This window comes from Nymphalis io, chromosome 1 (assembly GCF_905147045.1).
Source record: "Nymphalis io chromosome 1, ilAglIoxx1.1, whole genome shotgun sequence".
Lineage (NCBI taxonomy): Eukaryota > Metazoa > Arthropoda > Insecta > Lepidoptera > Nymphalidae > Nymphalis > Nymphalis io.
Genome location: NC_065888.1, coordinates 9728785 through 9747275, shown reverse-complemented (window position 1 = coordinate 9747275; position 18491 = coordinate 9728785). Strand labels below are relative to the sequence as shown.

At 32.1% G+C, this 18491-nt stretch overlaps 1 protein-coding gene and 2 non-coding genes across 4 annotated transcripts in view; all 3 read left to right on the top strand.

Moving 5' to 3' along the window:
• The window catches only part of LOC126772739 (uncharacterized), a 53402-nt gene that overhangs the window by 23741 nt on the left and 11170 nt on the right, over positions 1 to 18491 (top strand). The window lies entirely within an intron of this gene.
• On the top strand, positions 13937 to 14008 carry Trnaq-cug (transfer RNA glutamine (anticodon CUG)). Its single transcript has one exon. It is a non-coding gene; the product is annotated as a tRNA-Gln (tRNA).
• Positions 17532 to 17603, top strand: Trnaq-uug (transfer RNA glutamine (anticodon UUG)). Its single transcript has one exon. It is a non-coding gene; the product is annotated as a tRNA-Gln (tRNA).

The following is an 18491-nucleotide window of genomic DNA, read 5'->3' as shown; positions in this document are numbered from 1 at the left end:
TATGTGATTTTGTGTATGAGTAAACTATTTTTCTGTAAAATAATTTATTTTTCTTTTGAACAGCTATAATGTCATTTCTTGCTCTCCCTGAGATTGGCAGGGAATGCTAAAGCATTAGGCCTTTTCTATAATATTTTTCGTTGTTATCTAATAAATCAAATCAAATTAAATGTAAATAAAGCGTTTCTGCATCAATATTTTAACTCTACCTTTTTGGAACGCAGCGAAAAGTAACGGTAAGAAACTCGCATAGTTGCTCTTTTAAAATAAATCTGATTTACAATGTGGTTAGTATTTACTATTAATTATCATTCTTGATTGGTCCTGTGTTGAAACTTGAGCTTGAATACAGGCATCTTTATCCGAAGAAAAAAGAAATATTAGACATATATTTTTTTAATGTGTAATTATCGATAATATGTGACTTAATATATATTTTTTTATACATGTATACGTGCATTTTTCGTATGTCATTTCCCAAAAATGTTCTCTGTACGTTATGCAATTATAACACATATATTACGTTTATTTTTTTTTAGTGTTAATAGTATGTAATATACATATAAGCGTTTATGGAATATTTTTGTTTATTTTTCCGTATAAACAGTATATTATCGAAAATATATTATAGGACTATTTCTTTAAAATTTTCACATAATAGTGTCTTAGAGCTAAGATTAGAGAAATAGTTCGAAGGGATCTTATTAGCAGAATAAATATAATTTTAATGATTGGCGCATTACCCCATAAAACATTCCATATGACATAAAACTATGAAAATTGCTAAAAAAACTAGCCTAGCAGTACTTATGTCTGTAAGTTGTCGAAATATTTTGATCGCAAAAATGCACTACTTAGGTTCACTGCTAGGGCAGACAAACGGGCATCCCACTGAAGCTTGAAATCAAGACTAATACCTAGACAGACCGCTGACTCAACAAGATCGAGCCTTTTCTTATTGAAGATAACACATTTCAGGATTTGGTCGCGAAAATATCATATAGGTGTTCTTTTTTGCATTTAGAACTAGATTATTTTTCTCAAACCAACCTAGAACCGCTTTTTCTATTAAGTTTAAAAATAAGGGTATCATCTGCAAACAAAAAAATATCGTAAATCTTATTTAAAAAAAATATACCTTTTATTTTACTATATATCACCTGAAACCTGTGGAATACACGTTTGTGCGAGATTTTTGATTTAATACCTTTAATTACAAACTTCAAGGCACTTTCATTAATGTAGGTGGAAATAAATTTTAATGGTGGTCCTGATTCCATAATATTTAAGTACAACAAAAAAACTCCACCAGTATCTTGTGACATCTCCCAAGCATTATAAACGTATTCAATAAAGGATACAACCGCAGCTGTTGTAAAACGACTCTTGGTAAATCCCAAATACTAAGAGTGTAAGTCTGTTTAGGTTATTTAACAAAAAATATATAAATATAAACCAAACACTGAAGTTTATTAATTAAAAAAAACGTAATTTAAAATAATATGTGTATTACGTGCTTACGCTATAATACTTTTTTCTTTTTAAGAAAAAAATATTAATATTTTTTATTATAATGAAAATACATATATATATCATTTATATAAACTTACCACAATAAGTAAGTAATACCACATATATCATTTATATAAACTTTTTAGTGAGTATCGATGTTAACTTTTGAAGACTTCTCTGGACTAACAAATATTTGATTGAACCATCTTAATCCAGTTTAAGTTTCTACCTTTGATGGAAAATGTAAATCTAAGAATGTTGCTCAGATAAATAGTTTTTTCTTAATCTTTAAAAGTTCGTCAAGTATGACAAATTCTTAGTATAATTTTTTGGTTTTAACTTTTTTATTACTTTTGTTTTATTTAAAATTGTATTAGAAAATAAAATATATATTACAAAACGCTATTATTTATTCATCACAACTCATGGCGCTTTTATGTTGTAAGGGCTTCGTGTTACAGGGCTTGATATATTCGGGCGGAGCTGGTTAAATTATTGTTGAGTAGCCACTTTGCATTCCTGTGCATATAAATAGTCTTCCATTAAACAAATATTATCAAAATATTAAATATTATATTTTAAAATATGTTTCCATCTACTTAAAATAAACACGTATTTTATGGATGTTATATTTATTTCATATTTTTTTACTTAATTATTATTAACGAGCTTTGTGTTCGTTAGATTGAAGTTATTTCACGTGTATAAAAATTCTGTATAATGTTTTAACTAACTTTTGTGTTTTAATTGAAAAAAATGTTAGTTCAAAATTCAATTCAAACTTCTCGTACATAATAAATTTATTTTAGTACAAGTAACTTGCCTCGACTTTTCACAGGTGCACTAAAATTTTGTTTTTATATAAATTAAAACTATATATTTTTCTATTGGACAACAATTATTGCAAATATTTCGAGACGATAGCGTCGTTGGTCAATTACATAATAAAGACTATTTTATTTTTATTCAATACTTTTTACATTCCTTTTAACCACTATACTTTACAATAATTTGAAATATACTCAAATATATGAGAAGTTTTTATATTTTATAACATTATTTAATCGAATAAACCGAAAAAGTATACATTTAATTCAAAACATGCTATGACAACCTTTGATACTGGAATTTATGTTTTGGGTAATAGTTTATATACTCCAAAACCGATTCGATTGCCTAGCAGACTGCGAGGAAGTGGACACATACAACGACAGGCTTGTGGAAACTGTCCGTACGGCTGGGTCTAAGACCTTCAAGACCAGCCGTACAAAAGGAACCAAAAAGATCTCTGCCTCTACCCTACGGCTTATGGAGGAAAGACGGAAAATGATTCTGACGTCCCCAGCTGATGCTGCCGGCTATCGGCTGATCAACAGACGGATTTCAAAGTCTCTAACTCGCGACACTCGCCAATTTAATACAATGCGCATTAAAGAGGCCATCGAGCGGAACAAAGGCTCTAAAGTGTTCGCCAGAGATCTGTCTGTTGGTCAGAGTCAACTGACAAGGCTGAAAACTGAGGATGGCAGAATAGTCACGTCAAGATCTGAGCTGTTGGAAGAGGTTGAGAAGTTCTACGGTCAGCTGTACACGACAGCTCAATCACCTGTCAGTAGTCATGCTGCAGATCCCAGAGCAAGACTAACCCGACACTACACTGAAGATTTTCAGGACGTCAGTCTTTTCGAGATTAGAATGGCTCTCGGACAACTCAAAAACAACAAGGCACCTGGTGATGATGGTATTACAGCCGAGCTTCTGAAGGCGGGTGGTACACCGATCCTCAGGGCTCTTCAGAGGCTTTTTAACTCCGTCATTGCCAAAGGTCAAACGCCAAAAGCATGGCACAGAGGTGTGGTGGTACTTTTCTTTAAGAAGGGTGATAAAACCCTTCTGAAGAATTACAGGCCCATCTCACTGCTGAGTCATGTTTACAAGTTGTTTTCGAGAGTCATTACGAATCGTCTCGAGCAAAGGCTTGACGACTTCCAGCCACCCGAACAAGCCGGATTCCGGAAAGGCTTTAGCACCATAGACCACATACATACGCTGCGGCAAGTTATACAGAAGACTGAGGAGTATAACCAGCCACTTTGCTTAGCGTTTGTGGACTATGAGAAAGCCTTTGATTCGATCGAAACCTGGGCCGTGCTGAATTCTCTTCAAAGGTGCCAAATTGATTATCGGTATATCAGGGTGTTAAAGTGCTTGTACGAGAACGCCACCATGTCGATCCGACTCCAGGATCAGAACTCAAAACCTATCCAACTGCAGAGAGGTGTAAGACAGGGAGACGTGATATCTCCGAAACTGTTTACCGCTGCATTGGAAGATGTTTTCAAGCTTCTGGACTGGAACGGACTTGGCATCAATATTAACGGCGAGTACATCACTCATCTTCGATTTGCCGATGACATTGTAATTATGGCTGAGACCTTGGAAGACCTCGGCACTATGCTCGATGACCTCAGCAGGGTTTCCCAACAAGTGGGTCTAAAAATGAACATGGACAAGACGAAAATCATGTCGAACATCCATGTTGCACCCACTCAAGTCAAGGTTGGAAATTCTGCACTCGAAGTTGTAGACAACTATGTCTACCTAGGTCAGACCATCCAACTAGGTAGGTCCAACTTCGAGAAAGAGGTCAATCGTCGAATTCAACTCGGCTGGGCAGCGTTCGGGAAGCTACACGATATCTTCTCATCCCAAATACCGCAGTGTCTCAAGTCGAAAGTCTTCGACCAGTGTGTGTTGCCAGTGATGACTCATGGATCAGAGACGTGGTCGCTCACAATGGGCCTCATAAGAAGGCTCAAGGTCACTCAAAGGGCAATGGAGAGGGCTATGCTCGGAGTTTCTCTGCGAGATCGAATCAGAAATGATGAAATCCGCAGGCGAACCAAAGTAACCGACATAGCCCGAAGAATTGCTAAATTGAAGTGGCAGTGGGCGGGGCACATTGCTCGCAGAACCGACGGTCGCTGGGGCAGGAAGGTTCTCGAGTGGCGACCACGAACCGGAAGACGCAGCGTGGGCAGGCCCCCTACAAGGTGGACCGACGACTTAGAACGAGTCGCGGGAAGCCGTTGGATGCGGGCAGCGCAAGATCGGCCAACGTGGAAATCCTTGGGGGAGGCCTTTGTCCAGCAGTGGACGTCTTTCGGCTGATGATGATGATGATGATTATATATGAAAAATTAAAAAAAAAAATAGAAATGACATTTAAAAAAAGATTTGATGTTTAAAAAAAAATTGAGTGGTAAAAGTAATAAAGAATTGTGAGGAAAAACGGAATAATAAGCTTTAAATGTCGTTTATTTGGATTTTTTTTTTTTATAGAATAGGAAGGCGGACGAGCATATGGGCCACCTGATGGTAAGTGGTCACCAACGCTCTTAGACATTGGCATTGTAAGAAATGTCAACCATCGCTTACATATCCAATGCGCCACCAACCTTGGGAACTAAGATTTTATGTCCCTTGTGCCTGTAATTACACTGGCTCACTCACCCTTCAAACCGGAACACAACAATATCAAGTATTGCTGTTTTGCGGTAGAATATCTGATGAGTGGGTGGTACCTACCCAGACGAGCTTGCACAAAGCTCTACCACCATACAAAGCAACCTCAAGTTTATTTATTTCTAATCCTTAAAATAATAAAATAATATTAAAAATAATAATAAAAATTTAGATTATATATTTATATTATTTAGTTTGTCGAATGCCAACGTTACCTTTGTCAATTTAGTAAATCACTCACTCTATTAAAGTCTTTCTTTGATTGCAAACAATTAATATGTAGTGTTTACTCTGCGTATATTTAATTCATATAGACACTTTGGAAAATTATATATGTATATATATTAATAAACAGTTCACAAACAATGCAAATGCGAACTAGATTATTTAAGAACAAATTATACGTTCTTTATAATACTTATCCTTCAAATAAGCACCTGCAAGTTTCATACAAAAGACTAACTGCGCTAACTTTACGCTATTCTATTCATGATATTAAATTAAGTTTAACATTTTATGACTGAGTAATAAATAGTTCTATGTTTTTATTTGAGGTAATGAGGTTTTTTCAATTTGAATTAAGATTCGTGCTTCGAACGATTCCAGTTTGATTTTCTTGTTACTTAACTAGCGTATGTCCTGTATTGTTCCAGGGCGTAGGTACTCATTTTTATTTATTTTTATTCATTTACATTTAAATTAACGTTTAGCTTTACCGAAGCAGGTAAAATTTAAGTAAAAATCTTATACTTTTACTGGTTTAATTACAGCGTAAGTGTTAAGATCTTTTCTTAATTAATTAACTAATTTATATTTAAATCTTTTAGGGACAATAAATGTGATCGAGTCCAGTTTTGAGGAACTTCATCGTATATGTCAATCTATAAATGTCTTTAAATGTAAAAAAAATAATTATTATTTTGTAGTATAATAAAAATAGTTTTCATTATCATTATTGATGATTAATCGCAGTACAGGTTATTTGAAATATATCTATTATAATTCTGGTTTAAACTGGCTCTACGGTCGCCAGTGTAGATTGAATCTATTCAGTTATTCTGTCGCCAAACATAAATACGTTTTGGCTTATAGCGCGTGCCAGTGTAGTCACAGGCACAAGGGACAACATTTTAGCTTTCATACCTGGCGACCCATTGTTCTTCCAATTATGTCAATGGGTGACAAATAACGTAAGGTGTCTTATTTCGCCTGTGAAGTGTTATAAATAAATAATTGTATTTAATTACTTGCATAAATATTTTTCCACTTTCATAATTACATCGAACATCAAATGATGCAAGTTCTTAATAATATGCCAACTTTGATTTATCATTCATCATACAAGTAATAAATTACTAAATATTCTCGATCGTAAAGGAATTCTTTTTTTCTTGTTTTTAACACCTTCCGTTGTCAAGCGTATGAAATGAAACTTCACACAATGGATCGTAAGTTTTCATTATATTGGACATGTGCATTTTTTATATTGTGGTATAAAAATATAGTGTGGAATAATATAATACGTTTATTTTATACGAAATGGTATTATTTAAATGAAAAATTTAGGTAATGTATCTACATTTGTTTTATGTGAAAACATGTATTTTATACTCATTTGATCGGAGTCATTCTAGTAATTTTGTTAAATATCGTTACTACAACAATACTTTTATTTTTATTTTACAAATATTTATCTTATTTAATCCAATTTATATAATAATCTATGCAAATAAGTTTCGTATTTATTAAATTTCTCATGAAAATATCTAAATATCATTTGTAAAGATCGATATTGCTGACCCAATTGAGTATTTTTTATTACTTCCTGCGTTATGGGTACTTAACGAGCTTTCGAAAAAGCTTAAAAAAAGAATCATTCTCCGTGGGATGACGCGGGGTGAGTGACCGAGTCCTTGACCTACACACAAACAGAGGGCCCTTTTTCATTCATGCATCACTCTTTTGAACATCGACAAAATAAAACATATGAGTTTTTTATTAGACAATCAACTTTCAATCTTAGCTACAAAACTTTTACAAGAAATGCAACTGTGCCTGTTCAGCAGCAAATTGGCTAACGATTATATTCTTAGAATTCATCGTTTATTTAATAAATCTTTTATGCCTTCATTTCTCCACACCTGAATAATATTCCGTACCGTACCGTAATAGCCTGTGAATGTCCCACTGCTGGGCTAAAGGCCTCCTCTCCTCTTTTTGAGGAGAAGGTTTGGAGCTTATTCCACCATGCTGCTCCAATGCGAGTTAATGGAATACACATGTAGCAGAATTTCAGTGAAATAAGACACATGCAGGTTTCCCCACGATGTTTTATTTCACCGTAAAGCACGAAATGAATTATAATCACAAATTAAGCACATGAAAATTCAGTGGTGCTTGCCCGGGTTTGAACCCACGATCATCGGTTAAGATTCACGCATTCTTACCACTGGTCCATCTCGGTTCTTTTGTCTTTATAATAATATTCAGCTTAAAATAAATAACTAGCCATAAGAATTGATAAAATCGAAACCAAAGTTGTAGAGACAATACAACTTGACACAGCCCACTTGCGGTCACAAAATTGGTGGTATTCCATCTTCTGTCATTATTCACAAAGCCTTATATGTATCAAGGTGACCCACATTTTGTAAATTGTTTATGGGTGACTTGGCATTTGTCGGTGAAAGTGGTCAGATGAATGAAAGTCTAAATATTTCTACGTTTAGAATGAAGACTACTTATACCTACATGCTGTCCAGCTGAGTCTGCGTTGAATGTATGGCTTTTGTGGTCTTTTAAAAACTGTTTCCCCGCCATCTTTCTATTGATTTTCTGTCTAACAAAGAAAATCAATACATTTTAAAGTTTTATAACATAAAAGGGAAAATGCAACACAAGTCGCGAATTACATATGTTGTAAAACTGGGAGTCTAATTGCTTTATAATTTCATATTAATTTTATAACCTTTGTAAAGATCGATATTGCTGATTCAAATGAGTTTTTTTGTTGCTTTTCTTTTAAGAGCCAGTGTGAACTAAACTACTTATTAACAGAGTTCCACGGTTACTTTACTTTTTTAATTTGTTTTTATAACACCCCGTCTTATTGTCTCGACTGGTGACAGGCTAGTTTTTCTCGCCCAGAGAATTGGAATTATGATTCAACGGAGAAATTCATGTAGCATTATTTTCACCATTCCATGTGGCCATGATACCGAGTTCAATTTAAGCCCCCACGGTAAATTTTTTGGTAAAAAATATTACCCAAAAAAAGTCAAATGGCTGATAATTACGTATGAGATTAAATAAGAACAAGTTATTTGCTGCACTTAATTATAGCACAAAATTTTTGTTTCTATTTAAATCCGCTTGCATTAATTAGTATTACTATATTTTTACTATTAAAATATTTTTTATTCGAATCAAATATTAAAATTTTAATATAGAAAATGTTGATTTGAAATTTGGGCTTAAATATTTTGAATGGACTCTCTTCGTATGTATTATAATTTAAAAAAAAATAACTTCATCATGTTCACATCTAATGTTCCGATAGCTTTTTCAGATCACCTGTATCAAATCTGTTATTTATATGTTATGCTATTATAAATTATCGATACTTTTATATGACTTTATGGAATAACTAAAATTGGAGCAGTCGGTTTTATGGGAAAAGCTTGTCCCCTTTCGTTATAATAAAATAAATAAGTGAAATAAAAATATATCGGAACATATTTCAACATATTACGTAACATCGTAAAACATATCTGTGGTCACAATATTGATGTTATTTTACCACATTTCGATGTTTTTATTATGAGTCACCTTGAAGTAGTATAAAGTTCAAGTTATATTTATTACAATGAGAGTTGTAGCGTGGCGGCGATCGCGCTAGAGCGTATCGCACGCGGCAGCTTGCGCCGTGACGCCCGCGGGGTCCCGTTACTCGACACACTGGCTCGTAGCCACCGACTCGAGGCACTTTTCGTAAAGCCGTAACACCGCTTAAGACACTCCTTGAATTCATTGTTTTTATAACGACACAGTTAATATTTGAATATGATTAATATTTTATATAAAATAAATATAGTATAAATAACTATTGCTAAGCGTCTAGCAATTTTTGAATTTTTAAAGTTAAAGCATTAGAAAAAAAATCCTATTAGTTAAAGACGAAGTTGTATGCACAGAGAATCACAAATCAAGCCATTCTATGTGTAGTTATTTATTTATTACCTTTTATAATAAATAATGGATGGTAAAGATGATACTTAATGGAGCGTAGAAGTGATCATGCCACCATATTAGAATTTTAGTACTGTTACGGCATCGTCAATGAATATAAAGCATATAAGCGATCAGTCTTTCTACAGGAATGCCAAGAAATAGACGCGTCATTATAGCAATCAATGCGTTATCTTCAATAGAGCCTGATGGAGCTGTTATTCGCGCTGCATTCCTCATTTTTATGCACCTACATTCTTTACGCGTGACAACCGTTGTATACAGATGGACCTAATGGTGTCGACCGCCATACTTTACATTTACTTGGTGTAATGCATTTTCTATATGATATAATTATTATGTCTGGATATATTGCCCTTCATCTTATGTGTATCTTATGTCTTAAATAGTTGTTTGTTATGATTACATATTTTTCTGTTTTGTTATGATATTGAAAAGATTTAAAATAATAGTTTCTTAACTCGGTCTTGGTCAATAAACTTTTAGTCTAAATATTTACGAAAATATTAAAATTATATTTACTAAATATTTATAAAAATCTAATATGTAATTGTACCTGTTATGTTACATATGAATATAGTTTTTAATGTTTGACTTGAATAATTCATAGCGTGTTTTATGTTTAAGCTTTTTTTTAAATGTGTATTATTAAATAATAAGTAAATCGGAATAGTAAGTTGCATGGCAGCCAAACTAACTTTATAAAAGATCTAGAAAACGATCAGATTTTTGGAAATAATATCTCTAAATAACAAATTAAACGGAGGGAAGGAAGCAACAGCCCGTCAATACGATGATATGTTCACTTCACATGCAAAATGCCTTATTTGCAAACCTGGAAGGCAACGAGTGGCCAAATTCAACCCTTTTCCTTTTTTTTTTTTTCTAAGCTGACGAAAGAAACAGGTGCTTTTTTTTAAGAGCAAAATATTTATTTCGTTAAGGTAATACATGCCATGTGCTTGAAAAAAACCGTTATTTTGTAGTAAAGACATCATGACAGTTTTGTAATTGAAATGTCAATCTTAATGTAACGCTTGGTCGTCTTTATATTTGTTGCCGACTAAGCATGACTGTTGTAACAAAGCTAAGAGCTTTGTTCCAAGTAAATAATCAGTCTATCCAACTTATATCGAAAGATGAAATTACCTAATAAAATAAAACTTACTTCTAAATTATTTACAAATTATTATATATTTAAAAAAAATAAGCTAAATTTAAAAAAAATGTTTTATCAAAAGACTCGAAGCAAATATGTAAGTAAGTATTTTTTAATTATATTTTTAATTAAACGATATTTTGTTAAGTTTGTTTTACCTTAGGTAATGATAACATACGAAATAGCTTAACACGAGGATAGTTCTCCGATTGTTACTTTGAAAACTAACGCTATAACCTTGATATAGTTCAAAGGCACAAGACAAGCAGTTAAGATCATTATATTTTTTGCTATAGCTTTTTACATAAACACATACCATGGCATAACATTTGTATCTAGCAGTAGTGACACATACATAACCACCCATTCGTACAGCAAAAAAATCACATTAAATTATTATAAAAAGTATCTGTAACAGAGGGAATAACACTGCATTGAGGCTTCAAATTAAATATATATACGTATATTAAGTGTTTACTTACATACTTACATTTATATACATATGTATTTATTACAATCGCCTTAATTGTATATTTACTTGAATGATGGTTGATGGCTCCGCGCGATTTCAACCCTTTTAAAACAATCCACTTTATTAGTATAAATTAATAGTGTTAAAATAAATACAAAATTCTGTACCTACTTTATTTCCTATATAAATTTGTAGGAAAATATAATCATGTCAAATGAAAATAAAACTTAATATGTATTCGGTAAGCTTATAAGATTCTTAATGGTCCAACGTCATGAACATTGTTATCAAATATTACAGTATCATTAAAATACGTAAACAATAGAATCACAATGATAAAAAAGTGGCTGTTCGTGTTTTGAAATTTAAAAATATTTTGCAGACATGCTAACGCTTTTCCTATTTCAAAAGATTAGATAAAGCATATTGTGGAACCTAGCAGGTACGCTGATTCATATTTTTCCCATAGCCATTGGTAATTGGTACTTGTTTTTGTTCGACGAAAAAAAACAACAGACAGTATCGGAAATATTTGTATTGTTCTTTCTTAAAAAAATTGATGAGATTTTTTATTTTTAAAATACAACAATATATTTTTTGAATGCCTTCAAACATATATTATCAAACATACTTTTAACATATTCGTCTTAAGCATAACAAGTTTACTTACAATTACATAAAACTAAATAAACATGAAGGTTTTGTAACAAAAAGACTTCCTGGCGTATTATAGTTACAGATAATGAGATTGATTACGTGTAATCACGAAGGTACGCGAACAGAGGCTACTCAGAGCGCGTCAGACTTCGACTCGGATAAATAACTAAGCGGGCGACATGCAACAGATACAAGAGATCACAATAAAAGGATGGACCTAAAAATATCAGCTTTTAAAATACCTCGGATGTCACGACAGCTATTACAGCCATTATTAAATATCTATACAGAATTTGGTCCATAATTAGCGCTCATTGTATTTTGACACTGACATGTAATAAATTAAAACTAATTATGATTCCATGTTGTGGCTGCATGATATCTCGCATCGATGAAATAATATTCAATGCTACCATGACTAACGTGTTAGTTGTTAAGTCGAAATTATTACGTGCTCATCCATGACCTAAAGCTGTTACGAAGAAACCTTGCCTAGTAATTGCATATGTAAACACAGCTTTTAATTGCTGAAAGCTCATTCATTATTTGCATTTTAAAACAAACCTTAGTGGAATTCTTTGAACCTTATCTATTTTAAATAGTAAAAAATAAGGGTCGCTTAAATAAATTCCAATGGATAACTAATATTTCATTATAAAACTATATATAGTAATCTATCAACAATATGGTCAAAAGTCCTTCCCTGAACTGAAATCCTCAAATAACGAAGTATACTTATTTATAAGCAACATCAAATTTACAAAAAGAGATTTCGTAAAACATTTAAAAGTACCGTTTCAACATAACAGAAATTATATCACCTTCTAGTAGTATTTTGTATGCACTAAAGATAAATTATTTCTATGACAACGTTGACGTTTTTTTTAAATAAAGAGGGTTGATTCGGTCATTAAACATCAAGCATCCTGCAATAAGATCCTGTGAGGTCATGCACCGCAAGGTCGCCCGGTCCTACCTGTAATATACAAGGGCAAATATTATATACATCTTAAAATAGCGACTATATAACCTTATGATGGTCTATTAGGTTATATCTAGACTCCGAGCAATTAAACTACGTCCTCGCCATCGTAGTTTTTATTTTACATCTCATGTGTAATTGTTATTGTTTTATTACGCGAACAACTCAGTTGTATTCAATCTACATTATCCTGTATACTTAAAAATACTAAAATAATAGTGTCTTTACTAAAACTTTACATAGTATTTTCATTATTTCTTTTAAAAAACTCGTATTATTTAATTTTTATTGATGCTATGTAATTATTTTAATTGGTATCTATTATGTGTTTTAATTATTAAATAATATTCGGCTATTGTATCTCAAAGGAAAATGTTAAATAGGGGCGGATAGGTGGAATGCAATGATCAAATGTCAATATTGATTACCATTATTAATAGCCAATATAGTTACATACTTGTATCAAGTAAGACGTTACGCTTACGTTACTATGAGTGAATTTAGGAAATATTTACTATACACATCAATCAATCAATTAATTATAATCATACGAAAAATGTATATGCCAAAGTAAAATCAGATATCACGATCCACACGTCATAGTCGAGTATAATATCTATTACTACATTGCTCTAGCCTTATAATGCTGAGTTGGTGTGTGGGTACTTGGCGAACTGCCCAACCTCACATGTCTCCCTGACACACGATCAGATACAAGTTCAACTTTATTGATACTAAATCAATATGCATTTCAAGTAACACGTCAACATTTTTTAAATAATTATTTTTATGAAATTAAATAAATATGTTTCGTTGGTTCATTTAAAAAGCTTCTCATATGTTTTCTCTGAGATTTATTAAGAAAATTGCGCTCATAATAATTGTTCAGAAATGACGTGAAATGTTAAAAAATATTTATAGAAAATAATTTGTGCAATTGCAATACTTTAATTATATCGTTGTTATCGGAGTACAATGTTGGTTCGGATGTACTCATACAGTTACAAACAAAAGAGATTTTTACTTAATGCCTCATTACATTGTTAAATCGTTTATCGGAATAGCGGAATTAAAATGGTGTCAACGTGTATGCAGCTTGTAGAATCGGTGTAAGTGAGCGTAAAATTAGCACATGCCTACGAACCGAGTAATAGATGAAATAAAGACAAATGCGTACAATCCTAAGGTTAAGAATGCATACAAGTAAATTACATATCTTTAAATTCACACACAAATGTACGCTTTTTAATTACTCTGTCATTAAAATAATTAATGTCAATTTCATTTGTGTGCTTAATAGATTTATTCCAGGAAAATGAAACCTTCTAATAACTTGAATATCGAACACAAATATTACCCTTCTTTCAGCTGATCATTCACCGGTTCCATGGTGTAATGGTTAGCACTCTGGACTCTGAATCCAGCGATCCGAGTTCAAATCTCGGTGGGACCTGTTATTTTTTGGTAAATTCTATTGACATTTAATCTCCTTACGATAATTCCACTCTTTCAAAATTTAATACATTTATGTAATTGATCTTTGACTCCATTAAAAAGCGATAAAAATAATACATACATATATAAAAAGCGATCAATCAATCGCACGTATCACTTAAATAATATTTTGCAAGGATCAATGGCCTAAAATTATATGTATGTATTTTTGCACAGGCAAAAGCTTACGGATATCCATCCTAAGGAAACAAATAGGTTTTCGTTTATTTATCATTCTTCAATATTGAACCTTAATCATATCAGGAATAGGTACAGGTTCCTAGTTATTAATTAATTACATACATCGTTTTTATAAAGATGACGTCAGTAATGTTATTTAGCTATCGACTTTATAAACGTGACTAGATATTTTAAACAGAAACAGACTGATCGTCGAAAATATATTTTGGAATAAATGTTGCTAGTGAATAATTTTAAGGATATTCAACGATGAACAATATAGATAAACTTTCATAGATAGATGTTATATAATATGTAATACACACATAACATATAATACATAAAATATACATTACACGTACGTATAAAAAAAATGTGCACAACAGTATTTGAACAATGTTTTTGATTTTTTACAGATCTAATAATAAATAATCATAAAAATTACAACGAATAACATTTATTGAGCTGCGATGGCCCAGTGGTAAGAAATGTAAATCATAACCTATGTTGGCGGGTTCAAGTCAGCATAAATTAATTAACATGTGCTTAATTTGTATTCGCAATGAATTGCGCAGATGAATCTGGTGCTCTGCAATTAAGGAAAATCTGCACATATTAGATGAAAATCTGCAAGATGTGTATTTATCAACCCTCATTGGAACAGTGTAAATAAGCTCTAGGAGGAGAATGCGTCAACCCAACAATGGTACATTTGCAGGGTGTTAGTGAAGCATATTTTCAACAACAAAATCAATACATAAATAGCTTGCAACAATAATAAAGTTATAATTTTAATCCGCTTACTGATCTCTGCAAAATAAATCTTATTAAAAATAAATATTTCATTATATCATTATTTCTCTGGAAAAAAATTAACTTAAATATTTCACTGGAATGATATTTCAGGCTCCCACTGCGACCGAACTGTACAAAGTTTATTCCTTTTAGAATACGAAATTTCCACTTCGCTTAAACCTGTTAGTTTCATTTTATTTTGATTTGAACACAAAAGTATTAAGAAGTAAATATTACCGTTTATAAATATTCAATGTAAATTCATAAAGTCTAACGGCCTTATTTATGAACGTTGTTTAACGACTGTTTAACAGATAGAACTGATTTCTCTCTTTTTTTTTATCGAATATGTAGATGGACGAGCATATGGGCCACCTGATGGTAAGTGGTCACCAATGATCATAGACATTGCCATTGTAATAAAAGTTAAATACTTAGTACTGTTGCGGTTTGTATGGTGAGTGAGCCAGTGTAGCAAGTGTACAGGAACAAGGAACATAACATCTCAGTTCCCAACGTTGGTGGCGCATTGGCGAGGTAAGGAATGGTTAGTATTTCTTACCTCACCAATATTTATGAACGGTGGTGAACATTTACTATCAGGTGGCCGATTTGCTAGTCCACCTGTATACTACAGTACAGTACAGTACAGTAACAGCCTGTAAATGTCCCACTGCTGGGCTAAGGCCTCCTCTCCCTTTTTGAGGAGAAGGTTTGGAGCTTATTCCACCACGCTACTCCAGTGCGGGTTGGTGGAATACACTTGTGGTCCATCTGCCAATAACATAAAAAAATTAAAATTAAAATAAGCATGAGAAAATTAGGGAAAGGGTGGGGTCTACATCAAATATAATTTGTATTAGATTAAGTACCGATGAAGAAATAGTTAGCTTCTTTCTTTTTTGTAATGTTTTATATTTCATAATACATATTATCATAAATATATATCAAGGAATAAATCTTAATTTTGTTAAATTTGTAAAAAAAGCCGTGTGAAGTCAGGATATAATATTATGTATATCGCAAGTTTTAAAGGCAGTGACAGAGGTCTATAATATATATATATAATACCCTTCGCATTATAAACCTCTATCATAAACTGATATATTACGAATAACTAATTATATGTTTTTATGAATAAATTGCATTTACTGATGATTTTTATTATAGCTAACTGAAGTAATAACTGATCAATTCGTATAATTTGGTTATTTTCATAGTATTACGTCTTACGGCTTATTTCGGGTAATAATAATACATTGAAATTGTTTTCTGTCTATAAATAAGAGTTGTTCGGGCTAGACGTATATGTAATTTGAAAAGTGTCTTTATTTTCTTTTATTATGAAATCCAGACTAAACACATTAAATACATGAAAATTCAGTGGTAAACATGTGTTTGATTTGTGTTTATAATCATCGTGACGAAATCAGCATGTGTTGGATAAAAATCTGCCACATGTTTATCCACTAACTCGCATTAGACTTGCGTGGTGGAATAATCCCCAAAACTTCTCCTCACAAGGATAGAAGACCTTACCTCAGTAATGGGACATTTTAAGCAGTTACTTTAAAATAAAACACATTTTCATTTTTTAGCATTTACCAAGATAGTGTAATTATATTATAATAATATATACAAATCTCTAAGTGGCGAAAAGTTGAGTTGTGTTATTGTTACTTTGCAAGTATAAATTATATAACATAACTTTTGAGCTTTTGAATACGAATAAAACGTTTTATTTGTTTTTAGACTTTTGTTGATAGATCTCGCTTGTGCCCTGCTTTTGCCTGTATTCTATAAAACGTGGAGTTATCTTCTATGCATGTTTTATATATAATTATATATACAAATCTCTAAGTGGCGAAATGTTGAGTTGTGTTATTGTTACTTTGCAAGTATAAATTATATAACATAACTATTGAGCTTTTGAATACGAATAAAACGTTTTATTTGTTTTTAGAGTTTTGTTGATAGATCTCGCTTGTGCCCTGCTTTTGCCTGTGTATTCTATAAAACGTGGAGTTATCTTCTATGCATGTTTTGCCCGTATAGAAATGCTAAGCGTTTCATAATAGCTCACGTTTCCAACGCGTAATTATTCCGGCTAAAAACTAAACAGTCGAAATATTTGTTTCATCGTATTTCGGGCCTTGTTCTCCAAATATTACGGTGCTCTACCAAAAACATCAACGGAATGCGTAAGTATTGCAAGCATCCCAGTCGGCTGCCCTTTATGTAATCAATTAAGTGAACTATATGAAAATTATCTTGTAAATTCGCAAACAATTAATGTTATTATGAAGATAGTACCATATAAATATAAAACAAATAAAACTATTAGTATTAATTGCGAATCAAATTGAAATGAATACAAATTGATGTGAATAATTAATAATGAATATTGATAATAACAAATGATTAGAGTAATAATTTCATTGTTTTTTATTAATTTTGGTGTGTTCACGTGACGAACTTAATCCAAACTTTCATAGAGAAAGTGTCGTGGTCCCATGGTGTAATGGTTAGCACTTTGGACTTTGAATCCAACGATCCGAGTTCAAATCTCGGTGGGACCTGAGTTGGGATATCTTTTTGTTTTTCATTAGAAAAAAAGTTATGATTTTTAAAATTAATTTTAAGAACATTTTATTTCAATAAAGCGATAATATTGTCAAACACTTTTTCACTGAACCGTCCATTTGGTTCGACGATTAATATCATCAAACTGTAAGCATGGCTTGTTAGGTAAATTACACAATGGACGGCCTACCGCCGGCGATTCCCAGAGCCGACGATGACATAGGTACGCTATGCTTGTTCCCAACGGCATGGCACGGTAATGACCGAGGCCTGAGTTAAACTCCGTCAATTTTCATCGTCGGCATTCAAAAACGAGGTTAAATTTAAGTGATTTAAGATTTACAGCGAATCTCATAAATTTCGACTAAAATATGATTGTGACATTATACAATGTATAAACGCATACTTTGACGTTTTTCTGGTTGCAGCATTATATTTAAACGAACATATTTTGTAATTAAATCCTAAACGAAGAGCTTTTATAAATAACAGTATAATTAGAGGTGGCCATTACTATCCTTACGAAAAATTATCGTGGAACTTAAATTTTTGTAAGTCTTGTAATAAAAAGTGTTCAAATAAAAGGAATATTGAGAGAGACGCTTTAAATTCTTAATGTTTACTATATTTAATGCGCTTTAACAATATGGGATTAATTTCAAAAAGCCCATACCTCCTATTGATCTTAATTTAAAAAAAAAATATATTCCAACTTTATCTACGATATAAGTATATTTAAATAATTAAATAAATTAAACTGCAAAGTAGTACAAAATTAGTTTCAATTTTTTGCAACATTAGTCATCTTATTCCTTAGCGGAACCTAGACGTTTAAATTAGCATAAATGACTAATTTTGGGTTCCTAAATTAGCAATAGTTAGGT